Here is a 15,670-nt window from a genome sequence, read left to right as displayed (position 1 = left end):
GCAAAGGTACACCCCGGGTCATCCACTCGTTCTGGCCCTGCCTGTCCTAGTCTTAAACACATTACGTTTAAGAAACTCAACGCCAGCCTACATCTCACTTACCTTCCACGTGTGCCAAGGTTCTCTTACTTGCGGGAGAAGCGCGCAAAGTTTCTGGAACGCGCCGCACTGGCCATTTGGGATATGTTGATTAACAGGCAGAACTGGGAGTCAGATCTCACGTGTATGAAGAGGGGAAACTGGGCCCCTAAAACAAGGTGGTGGTGGGTAATCCGGCCCTGCGAGTACTGAGTGACGAAAGCTGAGAGGGGAGGGGCTGAGGGATAAGGAAACAGAATCAAGCCACGAGGGGGGAGAAGTATGGGCAGCACGAAGGAGTCACTGCATGCTACAATCTGTGAGTAAGCAGTAACTTTTTAGCTGACCCGAGTATAAGCCGAGGTAGACTTTTTCAGCACATTTTGGGTGCTGAAAAACTCGGCTTATACTCGAGTATATACGGTAGCTTCTTTTGACTCTGTGAACATGAGACCAATAAGAGTCTACAACCTGAGATATTAGTATATGTTTAACATAATGACTGACAGGTGGATTATTTTTTCTTTTTTGACACGCTTAGAATGAGTCTTTCAGGTAGAAGCAATAAATGGGAATATATGTTATCTTTTGTATTATAGGTCATATGATGTGCAATGAAAAGAAGAAAACCCTTAATTATTATCTTTTTTATGAAGAATACTCTGATGATGGGGTTTCAGCTTAAGATGTGCAGTTACAGACACATGAATAATGCTGATTTCTTTTTAAATTTAGGCTTGGATCATTGTTAATGCCTAGAGATGGTTTACCTGAAATAATCTGAAGGAGCATGTGGGTGGAATGATATGTGCATAATTACATAGCAATCTTTAAAACATTGTTTTCTACTGACATATAAAAGGATTTTGCATCAGAGTGTAAACATTTATGGGAGTAAAGCTGGAACACATAAAGAAAAACATTTATACCACTGAATTGAATGAGCTTTCCCTTAGTATGTCTGCAAGAAGCAGCAGGAAAAAAACAATAAAATGTTCAGGAAAACCATATAATAATATATAAGCTGATTAAGGACACACATTATATGGTTCAGGGTCATTGCCATCTCTTGGATGAAATGTCTAGTAATCAAAGAAATTCTTTCATTATTTCACCTCCCGCAGACCCTACCAAGATGGGCACCTCTTCTACTGGCCTAGCAATTAATACACTGTAACAACTCTTACAATGAAAACTTTTCTCTTTTAATGACATATATCCAATGTCTTGTTAGTATATCACTTCTGTTATGAAAAATGGCAAGCACAATAAATAGCGGACATCATTGATTCAAAACTGTAACTTGCGTTGATGGGGGTTTCTCTACACAAATATATATTTTGTAAGATACAATTAATATACATTATGTAAAACATTTACACATTGTATGTATGATTACTGTATGACTGCCATGGATCTAAAGGTAGCACCCTCCCACTCCAACCTTGGTTTTGTGACCACAGTACTGACCATTAAGTATCATCATAGCAAACCTCTAAACTTTTAACTTTATTTAAAAAATACACAAATTTTGCTTATGAGATATTAATGATATAATGATATCTAATTATAATCATCCTATTGATTTGCGCTCGTCTGAGCTTTCTTTCTTTACACATATAAGATACCAGTTTAAGTTTTAAGTTAGCTTTTGCCTTTTTTCACTTTGTAGACTATGTAACTACTCGGTATGTTCCATGATTACAGACGTTTTATATGGAATAAGTCTTAGGACTCTTCTTTTTCTTAACTATTAGGTCTGATTAGACACAATGAACAGCACCATTAATGATCAATCGCAGAGGTATTAATTTTGCCCCTGATTTTCTGATTAATAGAATATCCTTTCACCTTGGACAGATTTATTTAATTACAAAAGTGGGTAATGTATACATATTCCATTTTCAACAGCTGCCAAGTAATCCTAACTTGAATTGACGAGTATGATAACCTGTAAAGTCCAGAAACTAAATGGGCTAATGCAATAGGGATCTTATTTATGACTGCAAGTGCATTGGGAAACTTACACATTCCCTCGCAGTTAGTTGCAAGAAAACCATTTTTATTAAAAGTACTTGCATCAAAGTTTGCTCTTCACACTTCTGTATAGTTGTACTCGGGGCCGTTCAGTCCTCTCTGCCTTTTGTACCAAGGTTGTACCTACAGCCACCTCGTGACCAAGTGTCAGCTCCATGGTACCCACAGCACTCTTCTCAATTGCAACTATGTCATTGCACAGAATGGGGGTGCACATGTCTCTTACCTGCCAAACACTGTAAATGATAGCAAACAGACTTTGAAAATATTGCAATGCAATTGCATCAGATTCAATGTCCCACTGTGGCTGGAATTCTAAGAAAAATGCTGGCATTGTGGGATAAAAACATGGTGATTGCCCTTGAAGTTGCACTTTGTTCATATACACATGTGTATATATATATATATATATATATATATATATATGTATATATATACGTATACATATATATATACATACATATACATATATATATATATATATACATACATATACATATATATACATATACATATATATATATATATATATATATATATATATATATACATATACATATATATATATATATATATACAGAGGACCTCTTGTAGTTGACTATATGTATTTTGTGGTCACACCCTCATTGCACCCCCGGCTAATGGTTTTAAAAAATAGTGGTGAGCACAACTTTCCCTTGTTTGTTATAGTTATACAGGAGCAGTGACCAGCTCCATGTTGTAGCTCCCACCCCTCCCAGCTATAGTCGGGTGATCCCACTGGTGTCTAATAAAAGGGCAGCCAAGTTTGGGAGTTTTACTTTGAAAGCAGCTAGTAAGTTGCAGGTAAAACTTAGTCCCTTTGTAAAATGTATAATTAAGCAATTGAATTCTTAATGAATCAGATGAAAATTAAGCGTAGGACTGGCCAGATATGGGATGACTTTGACGTAGTTGGCCAGCTTAAATATATTGCAATATATGGACAAACAATCCCTGTTTTGTTTAAAGGGTAAGGCATTTTTTTTTAGTAGCAGTATGCACAAAATGTCTCTGTCTTAAATATATTGATAATGGGTTGAGTGCAGAGGACCTCTTGTAGTTGACTATATGTATTTTGTGGTCACACCCTCATTGCACCCCCGCCTAATGGTTTTAAAAAATAGTGGTGAGCACAACTTTCCCTTGTTTGTTATACATATATATATACATATATATATATATATATATACTCTATAAAAATAAGAAACAAATACTAGTAGCTCTAGTCTCTCTTTGTGCAAGCACTTTTTAGCTCCAGAAAAAAAATGGCAAAAAATCAATTATGAAGTGAAGTGAAAATCATAATAGGGTGTATCAGATTAAGCATTGGACATTGCAAGAACACCCTAGAGTAAATCCTTTTTAGCCTCTTGGTCTCTGTACAGGTTCATATGAACAGTTGAAATTCCCAGCAGAATCATAGAAGCCACTGCTATATCTGATATTTATTTTCTGTCCATTGATGTGATAAATGCAAATTATGCCTGGCTTACTCCCAGACACTAGTTTACACTTGGCCCACTGTCCAGTAATGGAAATTGTCCAACATCAAAAGCCAAAGTAAAGATTTAGTTATAGCAGCCTTGGAAACAGAACAATCCAACTGTGCTACTGGGCGAGCATTACAACACTTGTCTAAATGGCAAATGTATTCAAATCATCAGTTATTTCTTTCATAATGATAACTCTGATGGTTTCTTTTTTTGCAATGTAAAGTTGTCAGATGATTTACAAGCAAATTATATTATGTGCATAATAAGAAAACTGACCTCATACTGCACAGGAAATAGAGATAAATATTTTTTATTCACATAAAATTGAAATAATTAAGTGTCAAGGGCAGGCAACAATAAAGCAAGTCCGAGAAAACAGGCTGAGGTCGGGGGCAGGCTGAATGGCAAAACAAGTCAGTCTGGCAGGCCGAGGTCGGAGGCAGGCTGATGGCAGAGGGTAGTCCAGTAAACAAGCCGAGGTCAATTACCAGGAGATCCAACAGAGAGCAGGTAAGGGGAACTGTAGCAGAGAACAAAGGCACAGGGAACAAGGCAGGAATCTCAGGAACAAGCAGGAATCTCAGGAACAAAAGCAGGAATCAGGAGTCACAGGAACAAGGAGTATGCAAGATCTAGCTTGGGAGCTTCAATGATCAAGCACCGGAGTAACATTAGTAACAGGCTTATAAAGGCCCTTAATTATCAAATTACCAACACCTGGTAGAGCAAGAAGGAGGAGGAGGAGGTGAGCAAACATAAAAGGTAGAAGGTCTTTAATCATACCAGTTGAATTAGAATCCAAAGGTCTCCAGTGGCTCAATGAAATAATGCAGGAGCTTGTAAGTGTAACGTTCAGAGTTCGATCCCAGGTAGCTCCTGACACTGTCTCTCTTTTACCGCTAGCCTCTAAACTTCTTGAATGTCTTGTCTTTTCCTGTATTATTAACTTTCTCTACACCAATAATTTGCTTGACCCTATGCAGTCTGGCTTTCAACCTGCACACTCCACTGAGACTACTTTATGTAGAGTTGCAAACAATCTCCAGACTGCTAAGGCCAAAGGACATTACTCTATTCTCATTCTCCTGGACTTATCTTCTGCTTTTGATACTGTTGGCCAGTCTGTTCTAATGAATTCTGCATTCAATTGGTATTTGGGATTGAGCTGCTTCCTTGTTTTCTTCCAACCTTTTGGACTGTTCCATCTCTGTTACTTTGCCTCAGGGTTCTGTACTTGGTCCTCTGCTGTTTTCCTTATACACTTTCTCTTTAGGATACCTCATATCTTCATTTGGCCTTTAATATAACCTGTATGCCGATGACATCCAGACATAGTTAGACACCCCTAACTAACCACTGATGTTCAGACCCAGATTGCAGACTGCCTACTCGCTATTTCCTCCTAGATGAACCAACCTCCTGGATGAACCACTGTAATAATATGTTTCCGCTTAACACTTTGGTACTGGACACTGACTTATTATCAATAGGTATAGGTCACACATCAGTTGATAGACATTAATCCATGGTAGACAATCAGTAGTATCTTATAGGACCGGTGGTTTAATCAAGTCACATATCCCAACAGCGTGCATATAAATTGCAGAGAACCTGTTTGTACCCATTGTCAATGGCATGTTCACAGAGCCATTAGAAATAAAAATGGCAGAATCAATGTTCTATTTCCAGAACCCCTTATATAGTTTTGCACAAGTTTTCCCTTTCAACCAAAATTGACTCTAAGTAATCCATGACAAAAACAGAGCATATGATTATACTTATCACGCTTGTTCCTACTTGCCAGTATAGTCAGTTCCAGATCATTGGGCCACCAACTATAGCCGTATGTTCAGTAATGCCTCCACCTTAATTCATAGATGGCTACTCGTCACCTTGCATCCACCACCATTTCCATCAGGGAGTCCTGTAGGAGGACATGCAGGGTCTGTAAATCAAATATTCCATGGGGATGGTGGAGGATGCAAGGTGACAAATAGCCTGCTATGAATTGAGGCGAGGGCATAACTGAACATGCAGTGATAGCGCTAATTATTTATTGAGTGGCATTTTGTCTTGAGTAATTCTGTCCCAATATTTGCACCTATTGCTGTGTTTTGCAATTGTAAATGAGCGCGCTAACATATTGACCCCTTAAAGTGATGGTGTCCTTCTATTCACTTAGTTTAAAAACTGTTGTTAAGCAATATTAAGACTAGGTCAAACCTGACATTATATATGAAATTTAGATGATATTATATAAGGGTCTTGTTATATAGAGTATATAGGGCTCATAGGTGATACATTTCATTTACAAATTACTACAGCAAATCAAAAATTTGTTTTTAGCAGTCTGCTAAATCAAATAGGTGCTAAGTTGCACTTATAGCAACCATTCAGTCCCTATGTGTATAATTAAAAAGGAGACTTGAATACTCATATATTTGGTGTGCATATCTATAATGGATTGATAGGCACACATTTTTTAACCACCTCCCTGTATAGTCAGAGGCACATTTGAACATATAGCCATGTACTGTAACTTTCTAGCACACATTTCTTTTTTGACATGCTACAATTTATTTCACCCATTGGAGTCTATGGGTCATTTGCGACCTAAACATGGAAAAAAACTAAGCTGGTCACTATAGATCACACATATTGAACAGTTTTTTTTTTCTAAAATGTTAGTTAGAGATGCAGAATATTTTTAAGGTATATGGCATAAAGAAACATATTCATTTTAACACACATAGGCCCCTTTATTTCATTTTATCCTGGTAGATGATATGAAAAATAATGTTTATAACTAACCCCTGCATTTTATATCCTTGTTAAAAGGTTTTTAACTCTAGCCAGTTTTAAGACTTGTTCCATTGTATTTGCTTTTGTGAGTATTTCAAAATTCATAGTGAACTGCTCTGGCAAAGGGTATACACTTCCAGTTTATTATACTTATATTAATTATACACAAGAAGAGACATGCTGTGGGCCTTTGTCCATACTCCTGCTGGAAATCTCTCTAGCTAAATTATGCATTGCAACTCTCCTTTACATATATTTTTCAGTTGTTGAGAGATTGATACTGACATCTGAAATTAGCATAGCACTGTGCTCACAAACGTAGCTACAGTATAATAATTCATACTGCCGTTGTAATGTAGCTGGAACTAGTAATTTCAGTATGATGCGATTTTCATTTGTTATTGTCAAATCCAGATCTTATTTAGACATACAAATTCAGATGAAAAGGGGCTTCTGGGAGGCTGGTTTACATTCCTCAGGCCACTCTGACCAGAAGTTCATTCTGAATTGAATTCCCCTATTTGATAAATATTAATGTTCATGTACAATGGAAGAGAAACAACCATTATTTAGATGCAAAGTAAGTGAGAACAATGCCTGTATACTGTACATAGCAAATGAAACACACAGGACTGTGAACATTTTATTTTATGAAGTGCCTTTTTATAATGACAGTGTTAATTTAGCTTCCTGCTGTGTACATGAGTTAAGTTGCTTAGTTGTTTCTTATATCATATATCTATGCAAAATAGCATTTTAATTACTACATTTAATATTCAATTTTTGTTTCTCTTTTAATTTTTCCTATCCTCTCTGCTAACTGCAGCCACTTATTACTAGCTAGGATTACTCCCTGATCTCTGCGGCAGGTGTCTGTGTTTTATTTATTTCCTTCTATTTTATAAGTACCATTTCTTTATACAAAGTCAATGTCAACTTTGTATATTTTTTTAATCATTATTTCCTATGGGTTATGCTTAGTTTTAAATTTTTTTGAAATCTGTATTAGTTCTAACATACGTAACCATTAAAAAGAGGATAAAAGTAAATGATGGAATTAAATAAATGCAAATTTTTTCTGGTAGATGCTTATTCCTTTAAAAAAACTCCCAAAAAATTTGCGAAGCGATGAAAAATTTGCATTGAAAAAAGTGCATTGAAGTCAATGGGTCATCACAATAGTTTTGACACTCAACAATTTTGATGTGCAACAATTTTGACACGAGCAGCAATTTTGACACACACACAGCTCTTTTGTCCAAATACATTAAAGTCAATGGGCGTCCGAACTATTTTGATGCACACCTATTTTTTTTTACTATAATACAAATTTATAACTGTATTCACATACCCATTTGCTGTCTTTTGGATAATTTAAAGAATTTCATGATTGCATTGGGAAGGTCTAGAACTCCTTTTCAGCGAACTGAAGCTCATATTGTTGGTAACAAATATTTATTAAGTAACATATTCTACAGAGCCATAAAATAAATGTATGTACACACTGAACATACAAGAAAAAGCTTTATATCAGGATGCCATAAAGATTATTCAAATAATAGACTACAATGGTTTTTAACAAACCTTTATAAGAAAAAAAGTGGACACAACATTATTTTGTAGTGTTACTGCCAAAAATATTTATTGTAAGAATAAGTCTGAAGGTTAAAAAAGGACATAAACTATACTCTTTAAAGAGTTAACATAGTTAAATTAGATATTAAACATAATATTAGTTCTCCTAATTTTCTCTTTATGGTCTATAGTGTGAATCCTATAGAATTATTACAGCTTCCTTTCTTTTTTCACTACATACCCCCCCACACACTTTATCAGTTCCTAATGTGTTTTTTCTAATTCTTTATTAACCATCCTTATAAGATGTATTGAAATTCACCTGGACATCAAGAGTCTTGAATACATAAAAGGTTTAAGAGCACTATGTTTTTTCTTAACTGTTCCCAACAAAACCCTCACAATATATAATTTAAGGCAGAAGTAGATGTTAGAGTAATCATCCAAAAAATGCAGTAAAGTCAGCTGTTACTTTAATTCAACACTGATAAACCGGTCAAAATGATACGCAATATACAATTTTGCCTTGATCACTCTTCTATTTAAAAATATCACAGAATAAGATACTGATGTTAAAGGGGTGGATAACCATTACATTTTAGTATGATTTAAACATTTACATTATAATACTATTTGCAATTTGTTTTATTTTTGGGGGTTGAATTATTTTGCTCTTTCTTCAGTAGCTCCCTAACTGAAACTTTAATGATCTGGCTGCTGGGGCTGACAGTGGTTTAAATGAAAGACGGTAATATACAAGTTATCCTATTTCCCCAATCCTCTCCAATGAGCGAATAGCCTGTATTTGGTTGGAGGGGTCGTCGCCTCTCCCAATATGCATAAATAGAAAGGATTTGTCACTGAAATAAAAAAAAGCCAGCGCTTAAAATGCACTCACATGGCAAAAGTTTATAGAAAGCGGACGGGTGCATACAGGGGGAGCCTCCAGGAGGACGGTGCATAGATATGCTTTCTATAAACTTTTGCCATGTGAGTGCATTTTAAGCTTTGTTTTTAAAAAATATTAAAAAGGTATTTTTACACTATTCACTGCTGCATGTTGATTCACAGTTTACACAAGGAGAAGTACTTCATGATTTTACGTGCAAGTTGATATTCCCTGTTTGTGAGTACCCACCTAAACAAATTTTTAAGGAAAGTTTTTTAACCCTTTGGTGGAGGTCAATAGTAAATGAGGGTAACACATATATGGTGAAACAAGTGCTCTGTTTCTCACACAAGAGGTGGCAACATCGCAAAACAATATTACCCTATTTGCCTGTTTGTCTGTCTCCCGTGCCTTTGGCGCTGGCTTTTTTTATTTCAGTGACAAATTTGCGGACTTGGAGGGATACAAGTGGGAGCCGGCTGGGATTTGTGGACACAATTGAACCTTGGGCCTATCTTTCTCTTAGGATACCTTTCTGATAAATAGAAAGGATGTCAAACACAAAAGCCGGTGCAGTGGGGAGAACCCTTGCATATTTATTCAGTCACTTGAGAGACAGGAAATGAATAGGAGACGGCCTGAATAGAATGGTAAGTAGTAAGGAGTAGCAATAAAAATAAAATTGTACCTTCACGTGGTGATTATTAAGCAGCAACCCAGTTAGCAGTTTCAGAAATCTATCAATGCGTTGATTTGACTAAGATTGGAATATGCGTAAGAGAAGGCCTGAATAGAAAGATGAGTAATAATAAGTAGCAATAACAATAATTTTGTAGCTGTAGGGACTTTGTGCAAACTCCTTGCTCTTATCCCTGTAAGGGCAGAAGCACAGAGCATGTGTCTGTGTGCTGTAAGCTGTTACCTGCAACCAGCTGTGCAGTGCAACAGGAAGTGACACAGCAGCTAGTGAGTGGCTGGCAGTAAAAGGAAGTCACAGATACTGGCAAAAGAAGAAAGCCTGGCATAGAGAACCGCATGGTGGACAGAGAAGGAAGCCAGAGAGCTGCTGGTGGGCCAAGAGAGCTGCGAGGCTGCACAAAAAGAATTCATTTGGATCAGGCTGACACAGGGAAGCCACATACTGTGCCTGGAAAGACAGAGTGTGAAAGGAATACAGACTGGAGGAACAAACAGCAGGAGATTCCTATCTGAGCATCCAAAGGGGCTGGTAATCAAACTGTATGCCTGAATGTGCTGGATTCACCTGGAGAGAGCTCTAAAGTATTCCAAAGAGGATTTGTGAGTATCCTGGTTAAAGGGACAGTACCCAAAAGAGGTGCTGAAGAATAAAGAGACTGTGTATTAAAGGAATTTGCTTTTATTAGTTAGGCAGACAGTTTGGCGCTAGCAAGTTAGTTAGTAAGGCCCTATTGCCACTAGTTAGGAGTGCTGCATGTACTAATTGGCCATTTATTTTATATAAACCGTTACTTAGTTAAACCAATACTGTGTGTGTGTGTTATTACTGTATTCCTAGTGGGGCCATCCGTGAGTGCATTCCCGGATCCCACTAGGTGGAGGCACTGCGCTAGTAAGTACAAGGTACCCAGCCTCTCCCCATACCACAAGATCCAAGAGAGTTTGCGAGGGCCTGCACTGGACCTCATTAAGCTACACAGAGAGGTGTGCCCGCAAGATGGTCCTGAGAAGTTAATAGAACTGTTGGAAGATACCTATGGACCAGTGGAAGATGAAATTGAGATGCTGTACATGTTTCAGTCTTGCATGCAGAAAGACAATGAGAGTATGTCTGAGTATTTAAAGAGACTGCAGCAGATGTTAAAGTTACTTGTTTGCAGAAGGATCATTGCTACTGATCATGTTGATTCCATGAGACTGAAACAGTTATTCTGAGGGGCTTTGTCTATGAAACCCACTGTCCTGATGTTGAGATCTTTCTACAGAGGAAAGAAAGAACCCACTTTTTAGAAGTTAATCCGAGAGATCCGAAGGCAGAAAGTTAATGTTCTACGTCGTGAGAAGAAAAATCGTAGTTCTGAAAAGACTTCCAGTGATTCCCTAAAGGAGGAAGAGATTATGGAATTGAAAAAAGAGATTACAGAGCTCAAGGCTCAAGTGTCTGCAAGGAATGAGATGCCAACTATTTCTAGACTGGCTCCCTCTCCTAAAGTAAGTGGTGCTAGCAGAGAACCACCCAAGTGTTACCTTTGTGGTCGGCTGGGCCATATATCTACAAACTGCAATAAGCAACGTAAAGAGGTTGCGGCTGCAGAAGTGACCTCATGTAGATGTGATGTGAAGAAGCTACCCCAAAAGAAGAGATGTAGTGAGGTGAAGTGTTACACCTGTGGTTGGTACGGTCATACTTCCCACTCCTGTGATTGGGGATTGAATGAACAATCTTATGATGGATATGTGACATCCTTCCCATGTGAAGTGGATATTCATGAAGAGAAGTCCTGTGACATGAGGATGGTCTCTGAGCACTCTGGCACCCCCGATAAACATGAGAGACTGGGCCTGGGAAAGCGCAAGCCTTCAGGCAGGGGACATGTCGGGGTAATTAGTAAGAAAGTTTTCCCCTGTGATTCACCCCCTGTTTTTTTTAGATGGATTCAATGACCCCCCATTTAAAAGTTGAAATGAGTCAGAAGAAAAAGGCAAATTTTTGAAAACCATAAAAAGAACAAAATAAATAGCCAATCTATAACATACTAAAGTGAACTTAAAGATGAACCACCCCTTTAAGTCAGCTGTATTACACTTTTGGGGCAGATTGATCAAAATGTCGGATTAGAGTTTACCACAGAAAAACTCACCCACTTACTATTTTTTTCTATGGTATTTTTAGATTTGTTTTTGAAAGTGAGTTCATCATTTCATAAATGCAGGAAAAAAGTCACTGTGACTTAAATATATTCTGCAAAGTAAAAGGTCATCACAAAGCCTATTGACGTCAATGTATGTTGCTTGGAAAAAGTTGCTGCAGTAAAACGACCTCTGGCCTCAATGCAAATTTTCCTGCAGTTTAGTGAAATTGGTCACTCATAACTAATTATGAAGTATAAATGGGCAAAGCATATTGGCTTTGCAACTGGAATTCTAATTGTTGGGAGCTAGTTACCCATAATTGTGATCAAGAATGGTGATTTTGTTTGGGTATATAATTTTTACCCCTTGACAAATCCATGTCATACGTACAGGGATAGCCCCGCCCCACTGCTCCCATCAGAAGAACCGTCCCCAAAGCTTTGAAAGCTAAACCCCACCCCCAGTCCAGCTTCTTTTTGTCCTTCTGCTTCAGTTTTTTGCTCCTATTGGAAGCAAGTTTTCTTTTTAGCCTTGGGAAAGCATCCCAAATCAAGTGGGAGTGGGAGTGGGAGGTAGCAGTTAGGTAGGGCTAAACTTTGTTTCAGCTGACCCTGAATCTGTATGCTAAGACATTCCAGTGGTCCTAGAGATGGTAATTGTAGCCTTAAGTGGTATGATAAAGCATTTCAGTTTTTTGGGGATAGCTGATGTGTTATCCAAACCTAAATGATTCTGCTAATCATTCAGTAGATATGGGGTTAGCTATTTAACAACCATATCTGAATTTATATGTTCACATCTGGTTTGGGTGCTAATTATTGTAACTAAAATAAATGTATATGCTAAAATAAATGTATAAAGCATCTCTGTGGTTCTATATCAAAGCCATGTTTCCAGTTATGATGTTACGCTTCATATTGGCTTATTCAGCTTTTAGGTGTATATGTAAATTAGTGATACATACGTCATTGATTGGTGGGGTACTGTGCCATGTATGTTTTAAGTAACAATAAAAGCATATTAGTAGTTCTGTAAGTTTATTGTATACTTGCTTAAATGCAGCGGTTAAGTTATTTATATGTATTACATATATAAATGTAGTACCCATTATATATGTGCCGTACTTGTATGGATTCAGTAGTCAATATGGCTTAAATGTACAATCCAACAGTATATAGGCATTATATACTTGCATAAGTAGGTTGTGTTAATGTACAGTAGCAGCAAACACACTGTGCATATGTATGTGGGTGAATATATGTGTGCATATGTGTGTGTGTGTATATATACTGTATATAAAGTATATATACACCATGTTCCATATTCACCATTAATACCTTACCATCCACAGGTCCTGAATCCTTTTTGCTAAATGAATGGGTACTGGGAATGTCTCTCCGTGGCAGTGCCTCCACTTAGTATGATCCGGGGATATACCTACAGGTTGCCCCACTAGGAAAAATGATTAACCACACCATTGCAGTGAAACAAATCTAACTATATAACTTGAAATGTGCAGAGTAAAATACAATCACAAATCAATAACCCCTTCCCTGGGAAACCCGTGTGGTAGTCGAACCCTGGCACAGTCCTTACCAGGCGCAGTCCCATATACCACTCCTGGTGAACAATGTGAGTGAAGGAAGGAAGAGAGACACCTATGATCTTTTCTGCTGTCTTCACTATCCTCTGTAGGGTCTTGCACTCCATGACAGTGCAGTTCCCAGCCCAGACAATGATACAGCTGCTCCGGATGCTCTCGATAGTCCCTCTGTAGAAGGATTTGAGTATGGATGGTGGGAGATGGGATTTCCTCAGCTTGCGTAGGAAGTAGAGGCACCGTTGGGCTTTCTTGGCTAAGTAGCTGGTGTTGTGGGACCAGGTGATGTTCTCTGCCCCAGCCCTATCCCCAGTGCGAGCACAACAAAACCCTCTTTACCAGAATCCATCTACAGGCAGCTGCTGTCACATTCTCTACACTGCCTCCAAGCTCTAAACCCTCGATGGTTGAGCTCAAAAGGCTTAGGGCCCTGTACTCCAAGCCCTCCATGGGCCTCTCACTTCCTCAAGCCCCTACATATTGGCTACAGTCCCTGCACTCCCGACTGGAGTGAAACCAGGAATAGACTGACCCTGACCACATGGCAGCTCAGCTTTTTGAAGGAATGGCTCAACAGTGAGACCTTCTTGTAAAATCTGGAATCTGCCAGGGCACTCTGCACAGGGACAAAGGACTCACTGCCCCTCCCTTATCTGAGTTAGGTCCAACATTTAGCTGCCCACACTGGGGGATTTCCAATCATGTGGGATTTTAACACCATAGGGGAACTTAACCCTATGGATCACTACATATGTATAACTTTATTGGTAAGATGCTGTTAAGAACCGCAATGCATTAAAGTTCAATGGATAAAATTACAGACTGGGAGGGCAAATTACAAGTGAAGGCATTGTCCAATAGGTATCAGGACTATATATTTACCTGTAGTGAAGCTGCAGACAAGTATTATACTCATGTGGTAGCTGCTAAGACTAAAAACAGCCTTTATGTGTGTGTGTGTGTGTGTGTAATATACCTTTCAGATTCAGACATGTAGGATTGCTGAAGATGCAGTGGTCCGTCATAGATAATTAACTACTCAAAAGTATGGTTCGATGATTAGGTTTTGATTAAGATAAGCAATACTCTGAATACATTTCCAAAATAACTAGACATAAGAACTGCAGCACATGAGTGGCAGAATACATTTATTTTTTTCCATGGTTAGAGGATCTAGCAGATATTATGGTTATCCTCAGGGAACAGTTCTGGTGCAGGAGCACAGCAGCTCAGTAGGTTCTGCAGATACACCATGGTTATCTATGTGACAGTGCAGTGAATTAGAGCTTGAAATAAGGTTCTCAATAATCAATAGTTTCAATCATTGTCTATTACTCTGACTTTTACATTATTATCTCATTAGGCCAGTAGTCAGTGTTCACTTTGGTTTAAAGTAGGGATGCACCGAATCCACTTTTTTGGATTCGGCCGAACCCCCGAATCCTTCGTGAAAGATTCGGCCGAATACCGAACCGAATCCGAACCCTAATTTGCATATGCAAATTAGGGGTGGAAAGGGGAAAACATTTTTTACTTCCTTGTTTTCTGACAAAAAGTCATGCAATTTCCCTCCCGCCCCTAATTTGCATATGCAAATTAGGATTCGGATTCGGTTCGGCTGGGCAGAAGGATTCGGCCGAATCCGAATCCTGCTGAAAAAGGCCGAATCCTGGCCGAATCCCGAACCGAATCCTGGATTCGGTGCATCCCTAGTTTAAAGCACCTTTAATATGTACTGTATGTATTCTGACCTAGTCATATCCTAATAGATTCTAGAGGTCTGCATTCCTGCAAATGATAGGCATTTCTGCTTGTATTTTGAGAGATCCATATCATATAACATGCTGATATTTGATGTATAACTAGGGGGATCATCCAGCTGGGCATCCTACAGGTGTTGTGTAAAGGACTCCATTTGGAATTCAACGTGAGCATTGGCAAACTATACAGCTAATGACTCCTACTTGCTCACTGAGCAAGTAGAAGTCATTAGCTGTATAGTTTGCCTAGATATTATACTCCATTTGTCTATCCTGTTGGTCTAGTTTTCTATAGCTTGTTCTTTTCAAGTAGGATTTACATTTTAGGTCCTAATTGGGCTGTTTGTTGTACAACAGGGGTTCTCTGGGAGGTTGCTCTTGCAATATGCATGGATTTTGAACAGACAGTGTTTCTCTTCTCAGATATTGGCCTACTTTAAATGATTTCTTGCATGGTGCCAGGGAATATGGAACAGGATAAGTTTCTTTATGTGCTCAGTTGACTTCTAGACTATGCAGAGGTATAAAGGTAGGTATGTCGGAATAGGATGGATATCTGCTATTTTATACAGGTTTTTTACGT

The 15,670-nt window shown here is 38.3% G+C and overlaps 1 pseudogene; it reads left to right on the top strand.

The window, feature by feature from the left end:
- LOC108714999 overlaps positions 1 to 15,670 on the top strand; it is a 366,710-nt pseudogene that overhangs the window by 108,379 nt on the left and 242,661 nt on the right.

This window comes from Xenopus laevis, chromosome 4S (assembly GCF_017654675.1).
Source record: "Xenopus laevis strain J_2021 chromosome 4S, Xenopus_laevis_v10.1, whole genome shotgun sequence".
In the NCBI taxonomy this organism is placed as follows: domain Eukaryota; kingdom Metazoa; phylum Chordata; class Amphibia; order Anura; family Pipidae; genus Xenopus; species Xenopus laevis.
This window is presented reverse-complemented; position numbering and strand designations above follow the sequence as displayed.